General features: G+C 40.6%; 1 long non-coding RNA gene across 1 annotated transcript; it reads left to right on the top strand.

Annotated features, from left to right (window-relative positions):
- The first annotated feature begins 2,096 nt into the window (after positions 1-2,096).
- Positions 2,097-19,435, top strand: LOC117503436. Its single transcript, XR_004558567.1, has 4 exons — positions 2,097-2,136; positions 8,556-8,705; positions 13,104-13,241; positions 16,560-19,435. It is a non-coding gene; the product is annotated as an uncharacterized LOC117503436 (long non-coding RNA).
- Positions 19,436-19,700: the final 265 nt, after the last annotated feature.

Here is a 19,700-nt window from a genome sequence, read left to right as displayed (position 1 = left end):
TTATTGTACTTGGCCCCACAAATCTTAGAAACATGGTGTCTAACCAGATCCTTACTCTGGATGGCATTACCCTGACCTCTAGTAATACTGTGAGAAATCTTGGAGTCATTTTTGATCAGGATATGTCATTCAAAGCGCATATTAAACAAATATGTAGGACTGTTTTTTGCATTTACGCAATATCTCTAAAATTAGAAAGGTCTTGTCTCAGAGTGATGCTGAAAAACTAATTCATGCATTTATTTCCTCTAGGCTGGACTATTGTAATTCATTATTATCAGGTTGTCCTAAAAGTTCCCTAAAAAGCCTTCAGTTAATTCAAAATGCTGCAGCTAGAGTACTGACGGGGACTAGAAGGAGAGAGCATATCTCACCCATATTGGCCTCTCTTCATTGGCTTCCTGTTAATTCTAGAATAGAATTTAAAATTCTTCTTCTTACTTATAAGGTTTTGAATAATCAGGTCCCATCTTATCTTAGGGACCTCATAGTACCATATCACCCCAATAGAGCGCTTCGCTCTCAGACTGCAGGCTTACTTGTAGTTCCTAGGGTTTGTAAGAGTAGAATGGGAGGCAGAGCCTTCAGCTTTCAGGCTCCTCTCCTGTGGAACCAGCTCCCAATTCAGATCAGGGAGACAGACACCCTCTCTACTTTTAAGATTAGGCTTAAAACTTTCCTTTTTGCTAAAGCTTATAGTTAGGGCTGGATCAGGTGACCCTGAACCATCCCTTAGTTATGCTGCTATAGACGTAGACTGCTGGGGGGTTCCCATGATGCACTGTTTCTTTCTCTTTTTGCTCTGTATGCACCACTCTGCATTTAATCATTAGTGATCGATCTCTGCTCCCCTCCACAGCATGTCTTTTTCCTGGTTCTCTCCCTCAGCCCCAACCAGTCCCAGCAGAAGACTGCCCCTCCCTGAGCCTGGTTCTGCTGGAGGTTTCTTCCTGTTAAAAGGGAGTTTTTCCTTCCCACTGTCGCCAAGTGCTTGCTCACAGGGGGTCGTTTTGACCGTTGGGGTTTTACATAATTATTGTATGGCCTTGCCTTACAATATAAAGCGCCTTGGGGCAACTGTTTGTTGTGATTTGGCGCTATTATAAAAAAATTGATTGATTGATTGATTGATATATATAGATAGATAGATAGATAGATAGATAGATAGATAGATAGATAGATAGATAGATAGATAGATAGATAGATAGATAGATAGATAGATAGATAGATAGATAGATAGATAGATAGATAGATAGATTGATTAATTGATTGATTGAAATATTCCTTGCGTGTCTGCAGATGACTGTTTTCAGAGCCGTTTGGTCAAAGATCAAATTCAAGTTTGTCAAACATGTAGTGTGAAAACACATTTTCTGGGACATTACCACAACCAGTAGGCCTAGAGCGATGATACAAAGTTTATATAATCAGATCATCATTTTTGGATTATGTGACGTCACCATAATGTCAAGAAACGTCAAGAAATAACATTATTATAATGCAGTAAACACTTTAAGATAAGCATCAACCTTCCAAGATGCTTAATTTATCTCATATCTTGCAGTACGCTGAGGTGATAGCGGATACATGTCTCAGATATGAATATGGCGGTTGAACCCATCAAGTGCATCATCACTAACCCATGGCACCCTGGTCAAATGTTGATAAGCCTACCATTAACAACTGATGCATTTTTGCAGAAAGCTTTTACAAAATGCAGTTCAGTGATTTTGATTTCAAAATCAATAGGCTTCTTGGGGTCACTATGCGTAATGCATATACCCAGTTTGGTGACAATAGGGCCAGTACAAATGAAGTAATCTCACGCACAAGTAGCATGTTGACCAACTCCCCGCGCAGTGCGGTATCTGGTAAAAACCAGGTCTGGCACAAAAATAATAATAATAAAAAAAATGAGGTTATTGTTGCTGGTAATGTGAATTTACCTATATTCTGCACTAGCGTTATCATCTCCAAATAAAACATCCAAATAGCCTTCCTTTTCCACATGTACCATATTTGCACTAATATTTCTGACAACACCTAAACGCATCAGTAGATCTGTGCATGACGTACGGGTCGACGAGGATGTGGTGGGCGGAGCCAGAGGAACGCTCACTTCCGCGTTGTACACAGGTAAGAAAAGAGGGTCACTTAAATTGTTTTATTAGTAGAAAATGGTTCAGTCTCGAAGTACTTTGGCTTATATAATGACGTGTAAAGGTTTTTAAAGATGACAGCGTGTGTTTGGTTTAGTGGAACTTCCAGGGTGGACCCTGTGACGTACAGACTGCAGACTCTGTGTTCGAACCTGTTACAACACAGACTGTTCTGTAAAATACATAAAAAAACCCAAAAAACAAAATACTAAAACTTTTCTCTGCTTGAAATATCTGAGATGTAAATAATATATAATATAATTTGCACCAGATCTGTTTCTTACGACAGAGTTTTAGGGCCACATTGAATTTCTTTTTTTTTTTTTTTGGACTTCAATCAATCAATCAATCAATTTTTTTTATATAGCGCCAAATCACAACAAACAGTTGCCCCAAGGCGCTTTATATTGTAAGGCAAAGCCATACAATAATTACGGAAAAACCCCAACGGTCAAAACGACCCCCTGTGAGCAAGCACTTGGCTACAGTGGGAAGTAAGAACTCCCTTTAACAGGAAGAAACCTCCAGCAGAACCAGGCTCAGGGAGGGGCAGTCTCCTGCTGGGACTGGTTGGGGCTGAGGGAGAGAACCAGGAAAAAGACATGCTGTGGAGGGGAGCAGAGATCGATCACTAATGATTAAATGCAGAGTGCGTAACAATGAAAATTTAAGCAATGCTATCTAATAATACTGCCTAAGGCAAGCATGTATAAAGTTAATAAAATTGGTCCTAGCACAGAACCTTGTGGAACTCCATAATTAACCTTAGTCTGTGAAGAAGATTCCCCATTTACATGAACAAATTGTAATCTATTAGATAAATATGATTCAAACCACCGCAGCGCAGTGCCTTTAATACCTATGGCATGGTCTAATCTCTGTAATAAAATTTTATGGTCAACAGTATCAAAAGCAGCACTGAGGTCTAACAGATCAAGCACAGAGATGAGTCCACTGTCTGAGGCCATAAGAAGATCATTTGTAACCTTCACTAATGCTGTTTCTGTACTATGATGAATTCTAAAACCTGACTGAAACTCTTCAAATAGACCATTCCTCTGCAGGTGATCAGTTAGCTGTTTTACAACTACCCTTTCAAGAATTTTTGAGAGAAAAGGTTGGAGATTGGCCTATAATTAGCTAAGATAGCTGGGTCAAGTGATGCATGCATGGCACATGTGATACAATTCTTACTGACCAACCAGGTACTGATTTCAACAAACAATAAACAGATGTTTCTCCTTGTGGCTGTTTTTTTTTCTCTCTTTAAAGAGACAGTATAGTGCAGCAGATAAGTGAATATTTACTGAGGGATCCTTCAAATAGTGATGCAAGCACCAAATTTGGCACACATAATCCTTAGACATTACTTTTTAAAAAATGCCGAGTGGCCACATGAACTTTCAATAGGCGGCCAAGAAGAGGTCAATTGAAGAATTACACAGGGGTCAAAATTTAAAAATGCTTCAGTCATATTGAAAGGTATTCCATATTATTTGTCTGATCATAAAGATTCCAAAAAGGTATAGTTTGGACTATCTGTGAATGAATGTTATGGAGTTATGGAGTAAAAACAGCAAAAACACAGAGAAAGGTCAATTTCAGTTTGTACAGGGGTCAAAAGTTAAAGTTACTCCAATTTTGGTAAAAAGTGGTGCAAATTACTGGTTGACCTAATAGGATTAATAAATGGAATAGTTTTGACTCTGTTGCGTGCTTGGTTTGCAAAGTAAAGGTTAAACAGTGTAGGCATCCATTGGATTCTATGACATGTGACATATGCTGCCCTCTAACATGATAACTAAGTATGATACATGATGCAAACTATTCCTTTTTAAAACCATATTCACTCAACTAATAATTTACATCACTTTTTACTAAAATTGGAGCAGCTTTAACTTTTGACCCCTATACAAATTGAAATTAACCTTTGTGACCATTCTTGCTGTTTTTACCCCATAACTCCAGAACATTTATTCACAGATAGTCCAAACTATACCTTTTTGGAATCTTTATGATCAGACAAATAATATGGAATACCTTTCAATATGATTGGAGCATTTTTAAATTTTGACCCTGTGTAATTCTTCAGTTAACCCTTTCTTGGCCGCCTATTGAAAGTTCATGTGGCCACTCGGCATTTTTAAAAGAGTAATGTCTAAGGAGTACGTGTGCTGAATTTGAAGCATTTGAAGCATTTTTTCAGTTATCTGCTGCACTAGTACAGGGACGTAGCCAGCTGGGCAAGGGATTGAATTCTCTCCCCAAATTTGAGAAAAATCCATTTTTGGAGATATTTTAATGACTATTTTACACACAACATTAACAATAAAAGATTGTTTAATCACTATTACTTTGATTGCACTAATTTTACTACTACAGTTCTGCAGTAAGTGGAACTCATGAGGCATAAAAATATGTTTGGTGCAGCTTGGATTGAAGATATATTTTCTTTAATGCATTGCAAAGCTGTCAAAGAGAGAAACATATACAATAAATTGCCTTCAGTGTGCTTGCATTCTACTCTGTGCAAGTGTATTATCTTGGAAAATACAAGTATTGAATCAGGACTCTGTCAGCAGATACTCTATTAAATAAATGGCACAGATCGGGATCGAGGGTTGTTCCATCAGTTATGTAACCAAGTGATAAATCAACATGAGATGATGGCAAAGCCATCGTGTTAAAGTTTGTGAAATAATAAATAAAAAGGAGAAACAGAAAAGCCATGAGGTCTACAACATGTATGAACAGATCCCTTTGTAAATAGAGTGTGTGTGAGTGATTTAAGACAACTTCCCGCATCCTCTAATTTTCTTTTATTTAGATATTTAGATACTTTCTTTTATTTTTTCTATGTTAAAACAGACATGTAGGTCAGTCAAATAAAATTTTGGGGTAATTTATCATATTTCATTACTTTGCAGTTGTAATTTTGAAAATTTTGCATAATTAATTAATTTGATATCCGAGCACTGGTGGTGGAAAAGTGGTTACTGCTTTTGGTTTCAGTGCAGAAGATTCCTGGTTCAAACCCCTCCCCTGCCACATTTCACCATTAATGTGGAGGAATGGCATCAGGAAGGGCATCCGGTGTAAAAGTTGTGCCAAATCAACATCCAGACCCCACCTTGGATCTGCTGTGGTGACCCTCAGTGAAAACAGTGGAGCAGCTGACGGAATTTACTAATTAATTTGATATCCTGTTCAACTCTATCATTTAAATTGTAATAACATTGGTCTAAGCAGAATTGCAGTAGTTGTATCCAGCAGTATAATCAGGAAACAGATTAGGCTCAATTCTCCCATGTGCCTTCTGGCAAATTGTAGCTGATGTGTCACGTCCTCTTTTTGAGAAAGTCCTTTGTGCTACTCAACCATGATGTAAAAATGGAGATGCAACACGAACAAGTTGCACTGCATACAATTTTGTCTCTGGCTCTTTTTATGTTGTCATGGTGGCTTGGTGGCTTCCCTCACTCATTCAGTTTTTGAGAACTGACTATTCCAGAAAGATTTACCAACAAAAAAGGCACAAAATCCCAAATTAAAGCGCTGATAAACTCACATTTTCCATGCAGAGTTTCCTACACTGTGGGACAGCAATACGTGCACATCTGTTGGCTTCTTTTGTCCAAGAAAGAACATCCAACATATCAAACATATGCTAGATTTTGTTTGGCTTATTCTTGGAATTCAAAAGTGCTCATGTTAAGTAACAGCACAGGCTGTCGTGTGCACATGTGCTACACTAAGTTCCGGCAATGCTGTGTTACAAAGTGAGTTCCACATGAAGATAAAAATACTCCAGTGCAACTTATGTTTTCTTTTTCCTCTTCACAATGCATTTTTTTTGACAGATGAGACAACAGAGCAACTTAAGTATACTGTGGAAAATGCAGTAGTTTATGTACCACTGTTACCCAGCTTTCACACAGTGGCTTTTGGGAACTTTTTTCTGTCTGTTAGCCCAAGTGTAAAGGTCCTCACTCTCTGTATATCAAGTATTCCTCAGGGACCTCGTTACTGGGCAGACAGTCAACCCCCCCCACTGCTTTAATTAACACAGGAAATTACATTCCTATATTTATAACCCAATAACAAGCCTGGCTCACTGAAAAGGTCACATCAACAGTTTAGCAGTTTTCATCCTATAGAAGTGGAACCCCAGAGGTTTCTGCAGGAGGAAATTCGGATGAGCCGGAGGGATGGAAGCAGTTTCTGCAAAACGAGCAGAACTTTTTGACCTCGGTGTCGGAGCTAATTTCACCTTTGGGCAATTCTATGGCAACGGAATTACAATCTCAGCTAATCTGTCGTGGTTAGATGCCATATGTCCAGATTTTGCTGCTGTTGTAATTCTGTTACCGTAGAATTGCCCCTTTGTGTGATGTCAGAGGAATCTCACTGCCATGCTCATTTATTTGTCACCGTTTTTATGGAAAAACGGTCTTTGCTGAGTACATACGCGTCATCACATGAGAATAGCATTCAACACAAAGCTTCAAATCTCAGGGGAAATGATTGATGCAGAACGTGTCACTCTCTTTTCCAAGGATGACCAGAGACGACAGCACAGCCAACGGGACAAACGTGGATGCTGCAGAGCAATGTCTGCCAGTTTGCAGTATCTTCAGTCACATTCGGACGTAACAGACTTTAGTAACGATTCTGCCATTTTTACAAGCTTTGTGTGTCTGGTTCCTGGTTTCAGTCCCACCACCAGTGATATGATCTTCCAGCTTATTTGGATGAGAAATAAATTCCAAAAGAGGAATGAACAGAAGGGGATGGGTTAGTGAGCTGTTCCAGGCCGTCTGAACGTTCCGGCCCATTTGCTGTTGGATGTGTTCTAACAGTCCGTTTAAAAAAACAAAAAACAAAAAAAAAAAACAAGCTGAATGTGAAGAGGCAGCCAAGTAACATAAATCCAAACATCACAAATGGATATTGCTTGACATGATGTCACAAATCAACAGAAAAAGCACTTTAAGGCAGTTTTTATGCTTTTTGTAATTGAATTATGGAATTTGACTTCAAATGTGGGTCACACAATGTATTCATTATTATTTCCACTAAGGAAGTTGCTTTCACTTGAATCTTTTTATTGAATTTTCAGCAAGATAAGTCTAGTTCTGATACACTGATATTTTTTTTTCCTCCCTAATTCGAGAAAAGGGTTACAATAGAGACCATTAAATTTGAAAGTGGATCCATGTGAATTCACTGAAATGATAAAAATCTTGACGATGGTGCAGTGTTTCCTGTCCATATATTTTGTGGTGGCAGGTCACCAGCGCTGATTCAGTAAGGCAGCGGCGCTTTGCAGATGGCCTCTCTGTAACACACACACACACACACACACACACACACACACACACACACACACACACACACACACACACACACACACACACACACACACACACACACACACACACACACACACACACACACACACACATTTATTTGAACAGCATATGTGTTGGCGTAGAAAACAAACCCAGGAACAAAATTCTCAACAGAAATAATCTTTATCAGTTCACCCGGTACGTTTTTCTCTATGAAATCAGTGTGTATCTGACAGAGCATCAGACTCGCTGCATTTCTTAACAGGCAGCGCTCAGAGGTGCCACGGTGCCAGTTTTAAAAAAACATTTCACACTTCTTTGCTGAAAATATGCATCAAGTCTTTTTCTGATGGACAGCCTGCACTTGGTAATTTTCACACATGGCTGTTTTCCAACTGTTGACCGAGACTGTGCAGGTGTGTAGCCAGAGAGATGGGGGATTGAATGCCCCTCCCCCCACACTTTGTTAAATGTCCACTTTAAAAGACATTTGAAAGATTTTACAACAACAATAATACAACATCATCTTCATCATTATTATATTCGCCAAGGACGTAATAAAATAATCAGCATTTATTTGTCTGCCTGTCTGTCTGTCTGTTAGCAGGATTACATCAAAACTACTGGAAGGATTTTGACAAAATTTTCACCACAGATAGATATTAGGCCATGGAAGACCCCATTACATTTTGGAGGTGATCTGGATTTGGATTCTAATCAAGATTTCATTTTATATATAATCTTTGAAGAATTAAGTCAAAACTACTTCATTGATTCTCACCAAATTTGCACCACAGACAGATATTAGACCGTGGAAGGCTGCACTGAATTTTGGAGGTGATCCAGATCTGGATCCGGATCGGTGGACGTCAAGAAATCTCTCATTGCCCTTGTTGATTGTTAGTATTTGCAGGGCATGTGTGTTGGTTGGATGGTGCAGGCCAGCCCCCGTTGCCAATAAAAATCCTACAGTAATGAGTAATCAATGCATCCTTAAAAATACCCCCCCCCCCATCCTCTGTTCCTGTGATTTGTACCTTTTCAGGACGTTCCTGATGCGATCGCGAGGTGACGATGAGCCTGGCAAAGAGGGTGTCACTGTGGTCGGTGGAAGACGTGTTGGAGTGGCTGCAGGAACAATATCCAACCCAAATGATCACGCTCCAAAAAGCCATCATTAAACACGATATATCAGGTTGCTTGATTTTTTTTTTTTTTGCTTAGAATTTACATATTAAATGAAAAGAGACTTATTCAAGATATGTTAATCACACCATCAATTTTGGATGTTTGAGCGAAATATGTACAGTTTGCATAATGTGTCACTGAAACATTTTCCAAAATTTACAGTCGGAAGTAGATTTAAAAACTCATTTAATCTAAGTTTTAGGACTGCAGTTTACTTTGGAAAACTATTAAAATCCACTAGTTCTAAGTCAGAAATGTTTGGGATAGATAATAATAATAATTACTTACACACACCCACACCTCCCTCCCTACCTACCCACACACACACACACACACACATATATATATATATATATATATATATATATATATATACATACACACACACAACAAAAATATAAACACAACACTTTTGGTTTTGCTCCCATTTTGTATGAGATGAACTCAAAGATCTAAAACTTTTTCCACATACACAATATCACCATTTCCCTCAAATATTGTTCACAAACCAGTCTAAATCTGTGATAGTGAGCACTTCTCCTTTGCTGAGATAATCCATCCCACCTCACAGGTGTGCCATATCAAGATGCTGATTAGACACCATGATTAGTGCACAGGTGTGCCTTAGACTGTCCACAATAAAAGGCCACTCTGAAAGGTGCAGTTTTGTTTTATTGGGGGGGGATACCAGTCAGTATCTGGTGTGACCACCATTTGCCTCATGCAGTGCAACACATCTCCTTCGCATAGAGTTGATCAGGTTGTCAATTGTGGCCTGTGGAATGTTGGTCCACTCCTCTTCAGTGGCTGTGTGAAGTTGCTGGATATTGGCAGGAACTGGTACACGCTGTCGTATACGCCGGTCCAGAGCATCCCAAACATGCTCAATGGGTGACATGTCCGGTGAGTATGCCGGCCATGCAAGAACTGGGACATTTTCAGCTTCCAAGAATTGTGTACAGATCCTTGCAACATGGGGCCGTGCATTATCCTGTTGCAACATGAGGTGATGTTCTTGGATGTATGGCACAACAATGGGCCTCAGGATCTCGTCACAGTATCTCTGTGCATTCAAAATGCCATCAATAAAATGCACCTGTGTTCTTCGTCCATAACAGATGCCTGCCCATACCATAACCCCACCGCCACCATGGGCCACTCGATCCACAACATTGACATCAGAAAACCGCTCACCCACACGACGCCACACACGCTGTCTGCCATCTGCCCTGGACAATGTGAACCGGGATTCATCCGTGAAGAGAACACCTCTCCAACGTGCCAAACACCAGCGAATGTGAGCATTTGCCCACTCAAGTCGGTTACGACGACGAACTGGAGTCAGGTCGAGACCCTGATGAGGACGATGAGCATGCAGATGAGCTTCCCTGAGATGGTTTCTGACAGTTTGTGCAGAAATTCTTTGGTTATGCAAACCGATTGTTTCAGCAGCTGTCCGAGTGGCTGGTCTCAGACGATCTTGGAGGTGAACATGCTGGATGTGGAGGTCCTGGGCTGGTGTGGTTACACGTGGTCTGCGGTTGTGAGGCTGGTTGGATGTACTGCCAGATTCTCTGAAACGCCTTTGGAGACGGCTTATGGTAGAGAAATGAACATTCAATACACGAGCAACAGCTCTGGTTGACATTCCTGCTGTCAGCATGCCACTTGCACGCGCCCTCAAATCTTGCAACATCTGTGGCATTGTGCTGTATGATAAAACTGCACCTTTCAGAGTGGCCTTTTATTGTGGGCAGTCTAAGGCACACCTGTGCACTAATCATGGTGTCTAATCAGCATCTTGGTATGGCCACACTGTGAGGTGGGATGGATTATCTCAGCAAAGTAGAAGTGCTCACTATCACAGATTTAGACTGGTTTGTGAACAATATTTGAGGGAAATGGTGATATTGTGTATGTGGAAAAAGTTTTAGATCTTTGAGTTCATCTCATACAAAATGGGAGCAAAACCAAAAGTGTTGCGTTTATATCTTTGTTGAGTATATATATATATATATATATATATATATATATATATATATAGTAGAAACTGATTCCACCAGTAGAGATTACTCATATAGAGTAGTACTCAGATTACTCTGAGTACTACTTTGGCAAAATTTGGATCTGAGTCTCTACAGGCAGAAACTGCAACAACAGAGATCAACTATACTTAAAAAAGTAAACATTGATCAGAAATGTAGTAAAATATCAGTTGGGTAGTCATAGTCATATTTTGGTATATTTAACAATTAAAATAGTGTTGTTCTGCATCATCAAACATTGCGTGATTGAAGTATGTGAAATAAGAGCATTTTCAAACTCAGTAATGTAACTTTAGTTGCATGTTCCCCTGAGAACTACTTTGACAGCATTTGAATTGGAATTTCTACCAGTAGTGATTGCGATCACAATTACTAGTTTGGGAGGTCCTGCGACTTATATTCTGGTGTGATTCATATTGAAAAATCATGCATTTGCTGCTACTACTACTAATAATAACAGTAATGACAATAATAACACCATTAATTCTTTATATACGCCTTTCCCAGGAATCAAAGCACGAAACAGCAATAATAATAAAAATGTTAATAATAAAAGTACACTATAACAGTGTATAAAAATCCCAAATTAAAGAGCTGATAATACAGAAAAAAGGTGCGACTTATACTGTGGTGCAACTAATACGAGGTCTATTAGATAATAAAGTGACCCTTTTATTTTTTTTTTTAACTATAGGCATTTGAATGACGTGCGATTACACCAATCATGCTTGAACCCTCGTGCGCATGCGTGAGTTTTTTCACGCGTCGATGACGTCATTTCCCTGTGGGCAGGCCTTGAGTGAGATGTGGTCCCGCCCTCTCGGCTGAATTCCTTTGTTTCACACGCTGCTCGAGACGGCATTTTTTCTGGACCTGTGAGGAATATCCGAGTGGACACTATTCGAGAAATTAAGGTGGTTTTCGGTGAAAAGTTTAACGGCTGATGAGAGATTATGGCGTGTTTCTGTCGGTGTAAGGACTTCCCACAGAGCAGGATGTCGTGCAGCGCTTCCAGGCGCTGTCGTCGGCCTGTTTCGAGCTGAAAACATCCTAATTTAAGGCTTAATTCACCCAGGACGTCGTGAGAGAACAGAGAAGATTCAGAAGAGGCTGGCATGAGGACTTTATGTGGACATTCCACTGTTTAAGGACATTTTTTAATGAAAGACGTGCGCGCAAATTCGCCGAGTCGTTTCCGTGACAACTCGGCAAATCTGTGTGCGCCGCGACAGGAAAAACACCTCCATGTTGAAAACCATTTGTAAAATTCAGGCGGCTTTTGATGGCTTTCAACAAGTGAGTAACTGAGAAATTGTTTAACAGCTTTGGCATGTTCCAACTTTCCCATTAAGGTTTCCAACGGAGGTGTTTTTCCTGTCGCGACCCCCCGCGGTCGGGTCCGGCCCGACATGCGACTCTGCCCACACGTTCTTTCATTACAAAATGTCCGTTAACAATGGAATGTCCGAATAAACTCCTCATGCCGACTTCTTCTGAAAGTTCTCTGTTCTCTGATGACTTCCTGGGTCAACAGAGCCTGAAATGTGGAAGTTTTCAACTTGAAACGGCGAGACGCTGCCGCCTCGAAGCGCAGATCGCCATCAGGCGCCGTGGGCCGTCCTTACGGCGACACTACCAGACCAAAATCTCTCATCAGCCGTTAAAATCTTTACCGAAAACCAGCTGAATTTATCGAATGGTGTCCACTCAGTTGTGCCTTACAGTTTTGAAAAAATTTTGCTCAAACAAAGCAGCAGTCTCTGAGCCATTCCTAAACACTGAAAAAATCGACGAGAGGGTGGGCGATTCCTCACTCAAAGACTGCCCACAGGCGAATGACGTAACCGACAGGCGTGAAAAAACTCTCGCATGCCCACGAGGGTTCAAGCATGTCTGATGTAATCACACGTGATTCAAATCCATATGGTTTTTGAAAAAAATAATAAGGTTGGATACTTTTCTAATAGACCTTGTATATATATTTTTTCCTTTCAAGGGGCATTTTTTTTTTTGAGAAAGGTGCAGCTTTTATTCCCGTGCAACTTTTGCTCCAGAAAATGCAGTAGGCATAAATACCTGTCAAGTTGCTTGTACAGCCTTGTTCTTAATGACAGAGACCGAGGGGCTGTTGCTTGTCTGACATGGATATAACTCACATAAATATTGAACAAAGCTCAAACATTAATCCGCCGTTCCTTTTGTATGGCCACTATTGAAATGTGTGCAGTTTGAGTAATAATGGCTGAGAACAATAAAAATAGCTGGTATCATCTTTAATTTTTACCAGTGTTTTCGATAGGATTGGTTTAAAAGTTACCTGTAAAAGTCAAAGTTAAATGTAAAGTGTGCACGTGTTCCAGGTCGTGCATTGCTCAGGATGAAAGACTATCACCTGGAATCTTTTGGAGTGGAGCCTGAGGAGCAAGAGCCCATCTTGCAGGAAATCTTCCTTCTCAAAGTACAAGAAGAAATCAGTGAGCTGAATGACATTTATGATGGTGAGATCACCAAATCTGAAACAACTGAGTGAAAAAACAAACAAACAAAAAAATCTCTTTATTGGCAGTAACACTCCATCATATCAATACGAGGTCTGTTAGCAAAGTATCCGACCTTTTTATTTTTTGCAAAAACCTGATGGATTTGAATCATGTGTGCTTGCACGAGCCAACCTTGAACCTTCGTGCGCATGCGTGATTTTTTTCACACCTGTCGGTTGAGTCATTTGCTTGTTAGCAGCCTTTGTGTGAGGATGGGTGGAGTCTCGTCGTTTTTTCTTTGCAAGGAAATGGCGGAACAACTGGAGCAGTGCGACTGCATCAAATTTTGCCAGAAACTGGGCGACAGCCAGGTGTAAACCATTCAGATTATTCAGACGGCTTTCGGTGACGATCCTCTGGGCATCACACAGATTAAGGAGCGGTACAACCAGTTTAAAGACCATCTGCACCAACAGTGAGGAAGCGCGCCGCTCCCCGGGTGGCCATCAACAAGGCTGAAATGACCAGATCATTTTCCAAAGTGAATGCTGTGGTGATGTGGGACCGTCATGTGACTATCAGGAGAAATGGTGGAAGAGGTGGACATCAGACTTTTTTCGTCACATTCCACTGTTACAGAAGATTTTGCCCATGAAAGAGTTGCAGCAAAATTCATCGGCACGAAGCTGATGGCGCAGCAAAAGCCGCCTCCGTGTTGAAGTCTCACAGGACATGTTTGTGACCAAGCCCAGCTCTCCACCATTCGGAAGATTCAGGACAGCTTTCGGTGGCTTTTCAGTAGTGTGACTATCCGAGAAATTGTGGACGAGGTGAGCATGTCACAACATGTCCTGTGAGGCTTCAACACGGTAGCGCTTTTGCTGCGCCATCAGCTTCGTGCCAAAGCCATCGGCATGAATTTTGCTGCAACTCTTTTCATGGCAAAACGTTCTGTCACAGTGGAACTCTTTTTTTTTTTTGCCAGCTTGCACTCGGCCGAGACGGACGCATTTTTCTCTTCTCCCTCCCTCCTTATCTTTCCTGCTTCTGTGGCATGTTGTCTGTGAGGCTGCAGCTTTGCTCTTCTGGAAAACGACAAAAATGGATCTGTTAAAGTGGTCTCTGAACGCAATTGACACTTTTTTCCACAAGACATTCGGGGGCGGACGACCAGACCTGTCTTGCTGGGACGCATGTGATGGGTTACATGATGGACTCGTGGAGGAGATGGCAGGTCATGTGCCTTTACACGCTTTCTGTGGAGGACGTTGAAGATGTGTATATATTTGGCTTGGTGGTGACCGGCTTTCTGCTGTGTGGAGCGGGCATGGCGCTGGTTTACCGGAAAATTAAGAAAGTGGAAGCAGCAATAATTGGGCCGTCCAGGCTGCCCCACATGATTGATTCAATTGGGAAGGCAGTGGCTGCGCAGTCAGTGGGTGTTAACCGCACGCTGGAAAACATCTCGGGCAGGATTGCAGCTCTGGACACCCGCTTTGACCGTCAGTAAAGACCACATCCTACATTCAGATGTATTGAGATCCACTGTGTTCTCAGAACTGTGGAATCTTTCAGGCGTCTGCTAATCTGGATATTCATTTGGCTTCCCCAAACACAGCTGCACTTCAAGGCCGCTGCGATAAAAAACCTCCTCAAGAAGATCAACACTTAAGCCTCGCTCCCTGGTCATCCCCCTCCCCTCAGCTTCTCCAGCTCTGACATTGACAGTGGACAGTGGACTGCTCAGGGCTGAGCCCCACCCCCTTCCAGGATTGTCGGACAAGGCCGTTGATGGCGCCTAATAGGCTGCCTCTGGAGTGTTCTGATAAACTGGACTTTCAAATCTCGGTTGTCGTCCTGCGTCTTTGTTTGTGTGATTATTGTTTTTCTGTCCTGATGGGTTTTTTTTTTCCCTCATTGCTGCTGTGTAACGCAGCGGCTATGAGGGTTTTTTTTTTCTCTTCCTTACCTCGTGTGTGCTTTTTATATGTGTTTATGTACCGGGCCAGCCTATATGTGTTGTGTGTTATGTGTGTGTCGGTTGTTATGGGTCGGTCTTGGTTTGCTCAGCCCTGCTGTTGACCAAGGCAGGAATGTACATCTGGAGCTGGTCCCCGGGCACCTAATGGTGACTTCTGCTCCTAACTGGCAATTAGGATAGGTTAAATGCAGTAGACACATTTCGTTGTGCAGGGAACATGTTCCTTTGTGCATATGACAATAAAATTCTTTTGAATCTTTTTTTTGAATCTTTGAATCTTTTGAATGTGCCGAAAAAGTGCTGATGTCCACCTCTTCCACAATTTCTCGGATAGTCACACAATGGTCCCACATTACCACAGCATTCACTTTGGAATGATCTGGTCATTTCAGCGTGTTGATGGCCAACCGGAGCGCAGCGCGCTCTCCACCGTTGTGCAGACGTCTTTAAACTGGTTGTACCGCTCCTTAATCTGTGTGATGCCCAGAGGATCGTCACCGAAAGCCGTCTGAATAATCTGAATGGTTTCCATCTGGCTGTCGCCCAGTTTCTGGCAAAATTTGATGCGGCGCTGCTCCAGTCGTTCCGCCATTTCCTTGCAAAGAAAAAACAACGAGAGACTCCACCCATCCTCACACAAAGGCTGCTTACAAGCAAATGACTCAACCGACAGGCGTGAAAATTCACGCATGCGCACGAAGATTCAAGGTTTGCTCATGCAAGCACACGTGATTCAAATCCATCAGGTTTTTGCAAAAAATAAAAAGGTCAGATACTTTTCTAACAGACCTCGTATTACATATGTGCTGTGGACCTGTTTATGTCTCGTTCATCTGACTGTTTGTACAGCACTGGACTTTTGAACAGTGTGCCTGACCACACTTAATTTTAGACCAACATGCTCACATTAGCACAAGTGGTGTCATACAGTACATCTGGAAAGTATTCACAGCTTATGTTATGTTACAGCTTTATTCACCCTTAGTAGGAACAAGGCGTCTGTCCAATCTGCTTTTACAGATGAAGCTTTTTGTGTGTGTCTCTATTGTGATACATTTTGAGTGGAAAATCAGCAAAAATAAATCTGCCGTTTCCCTAAAAATGTGGTGCGGTGATATCACAGTGTCTTTTGAAAAGTTCAGGGATTTTCAACTTAAAAGCTCCCACAGCAGTTGCACAAAAATAAGTGGTCAACTCTCAAAGAAGACACTGACTGTGTTTTTTTTTTTTTTTTCCCTGTGGGCAGCTGCATGCTGCAACATATGCTAATTTGGGTATAACGTTTATATGCAGAGATGCTGCTAAACAGCCTTACCTCCCAGGCACTAAAGTTTATTCTATTGTCTACTCTTCAGAATGTTTTTCATCATACAGATGAACAAATGCAGCTTTTCCTTATGTATCCATCCATCCATCCATCTTTCGACGGAAAGGTAGGAGTGATCGAAGTAATGTCGGAAGATGAAGAGAATCGTGAGGAATGATGCGAAACACCAGTCTCCTGTGTAATATATTACCGTGCAGATGGAGTTGATTCGTTTTACGAGTGTCTTCCTCTCTGTTCTTCTCCATCATCCTTCTGTTTCTGCAGTGAGTCTTTGGAAATATTTCTGTAGTCGTTACGATTGCAGACATGAGTTTACATACTGTACACCTTGGCCAAAAATGTTTCCCATAGTGCACATATTACTTTTCATCAGACAATGTCTGTTATGCTTCTTAGAATGTGTACTTTATTTCAACATAAAGATATTTAGTTTATTTACCACATGCACTTATCGCACTTTTTATTCACTACGTCAGATTTTCAGTTCTGTACAGTCTGTTAAAACCCAAATTGACACCCAGGAATGAACAAACCTTTGTTTTAAAGGTGTCCCAGAACCTCCTGATCACAACTATGGAATTAGTGGAGTTGAAGGTAGTAGATAATGAAAAAGAAGAAAAACATTCCAAGCTCAGACACATTTCAGTTCACTTTTAATCCTTTTTTGAAGAGAGACTGCCATCTATTGGGCTCAGAAAAAAAACACCAAATGCTTCATGAGGCCTTATTTGGCCATCACTAAAGTTGGACCGAATGTGACATCATCCACTGACATCATCAACAAGGAAGCCAAACTCTCCATTTAAAAAGTTTGGCAAAAATTTGCTGTTGATCGAAACTTTGCTTTTTTTTAATACATATGTATAAATTTTGGATTATCCCATGTTTTTACATAATAAACTAAATTTGTTCATGATACCATGAATCTCAGATGGTTCCTGAGAAGGAATCAAACTTGTTGAGCTCTAGAGTTTTGTTTCAGAGGCATTGGGTTGATTTTTAGTTGTTTTTTTTTTCCATTTCTTGAATGAAAGAAGGGACTGGATCTTCAGGTAGGCCCTTAAATAGAACCAAAGGTTTCTTCTTCAGTTTCTTCTCAAATTCTGCTAATTAGTCATTTGTGGAATGTCCTGTAATCTTCTTGGTGTATGTAAATGTACGTTATAAATTTTATAATCTGTCCAGCATTCTGTTGAGTCATGACCTGTCTTGAATGTGTAAACTTCTTCAACACCTGGTTAAATATTCAGTCTTTCTCTTCCTGTTTTTCTCTTACATACACTGACTGAAACAGAGTTTCCAATCAAGCAAATTGAGTGTCATTCCTAGCACATCAAACAGGAACTCTTATCAGAGCCCCGAGGATTTAAGTAGTGTGTGTTGAGGATTTTCACCGACATCGCGGTCAAAGGAACATGGTTAGACTTATGCCATGTTTGCAACATTGGTTTGCAGAAAACAACCCAGTGCTATTGAATTTTGATGTTCAGTTCTGGCTTCCAAAGGAATATGAGGCTCCCAAAAAATTATTTTCACCATCAGTTCTGTAAACACCGTGTGGTCTTGTAACTTGCAGTGTTTGTAAAGTAAAAGTGATGTGGTCTTTCTGTTTCCAACCAACTCAGAGGTAGTGAATATACTTTGGTAAATTAACTTGGTGTTAGGTTCTTTTATGTGGTGAGTAATCTCAAAAAGAACTGGACAGGAAACGGACTTCAAAGTTTAGATGTTGTATTGAAAAAGTTTGAACACTGATACAGAGAGTCATCTGCAGCGCTGAGGTCTTTGACCAGATCACATGCAAACATCTAGAACAAAGAGCCCAGATCTCCTATCTATGCTAACTTTTGTTCCTCCAGTCAGCCCCATGTGGGTGGTCCTTAGCCTGTCGCGAATCAGCAGCAATGTGATTGGTTGCAAAGTGAAGTAGGCGGTTATAAGTGGGTGTCTGCTCACGTTAAGTTCAAGGTTGTTATGTAAAAATCTTAGTGTTTGTGTGTGTCAATGCCAAATAATAAATCAGCGTTTGTGCTGTCCAAATACATGCGAATACTTTGGTTTTATCAGTTAGACAGCTATAAAAATATCAGATAGTTTTTATCAAATACAAGGACATTTTTTATGTCAGCCATTTTGAAAAGCAGTTAGGTAGAGATCAGAGAGTTACAAGGACATTTTGGATGTGCGTCGGGTCCAGTTTGTGACATGCATCATAGAACACTCTGATACATGAGTTTTATTGTGTTTGTTTACTTATAAAGCATGAGGCATTACTTTCCCAATGTCTTTCAAGTAAACTCAACTTGTTAGACTTTACAGTGTAGCATAAGGATGTTCCAGCACAGCGGATTCATACTAAACCTTGATACGCAAACTGACAGCACTGACATTTTGTATCATTTTAACTTACGCGTTGTCCTGCACAGTGTTGGATGGGGGACTGGGCTTTAAACTTTGGCAGAAAAGTCAGTAAAACTAAACTTAAAACTTCCTTATATCATGGCATGAAAAGAAGATTAATGTCAATACTTTAGAGAAACCGTTGCACAAGCTCAAGCGCGGGTACTCTAGTGAGTCTATGGGACCCGTCAAAGTGTTGTTATTTGACGTGCTGGAATGACAGTGTGTCTGTTTCATTTCTTTGTACTTAAATGTGTGAATTCCATATCTTGTTACTTTTAGCTCATCAATAATATTTACTTCCACTGAAGATGTATAAATATAAGTGGTCCTGAATGTTTCATAGGCATTTTTTGTTGAGTAATAATTTTATGGTTGTTATCCTGTAGCAGTTCAAACACACCTAAACTTTTGTGTTATTTCAAAGGTCATGCTTGCTTCTGAATATTTTTCTTTTCCATTAAAGTGTCATATTTTGATGGAATAAAAATATTCTTGCTTTTACTTTCCTGCTGAGTGATTTCAGTTGTTGAATTTATGTTTGTCAGTCACTTGTTTGCAAGCTTTTGTTTTTATGAGAATTGACAGAATCACCGGTGTCGCAGACTGAACGGTCCACCCCTAAAAATCAGTAGCTCGTCTGAGACGGAGTCTCTTCACCCAAAGCAATCAAATGGGATTATTAACCATCAGATGATAAAGATAAAACCTCTTAAATCATTCTAAAGTCAGTTTTAAGCACAAACGTGGCAAAATTCCATGATGCTTT

The sequence above is a fragment of the Thalassophryne amazonica genome, chromosome 21 (assembly GCF_902500255.1).
Source record: "Thalassophryne amazonica chromosome 21, fThaAma1.1, whole genome shotgun sequence".
Lineage (NCBI taxonomy): Eukaryota > Metazoa > Chordata > Actinopteri > Batrachoidiformes > Batrachoididae > Thalassophryne > Thalassophryne amazonica.
This window is presented reverse-complemented; position numbering and strand designations above follow the sequence as displayed.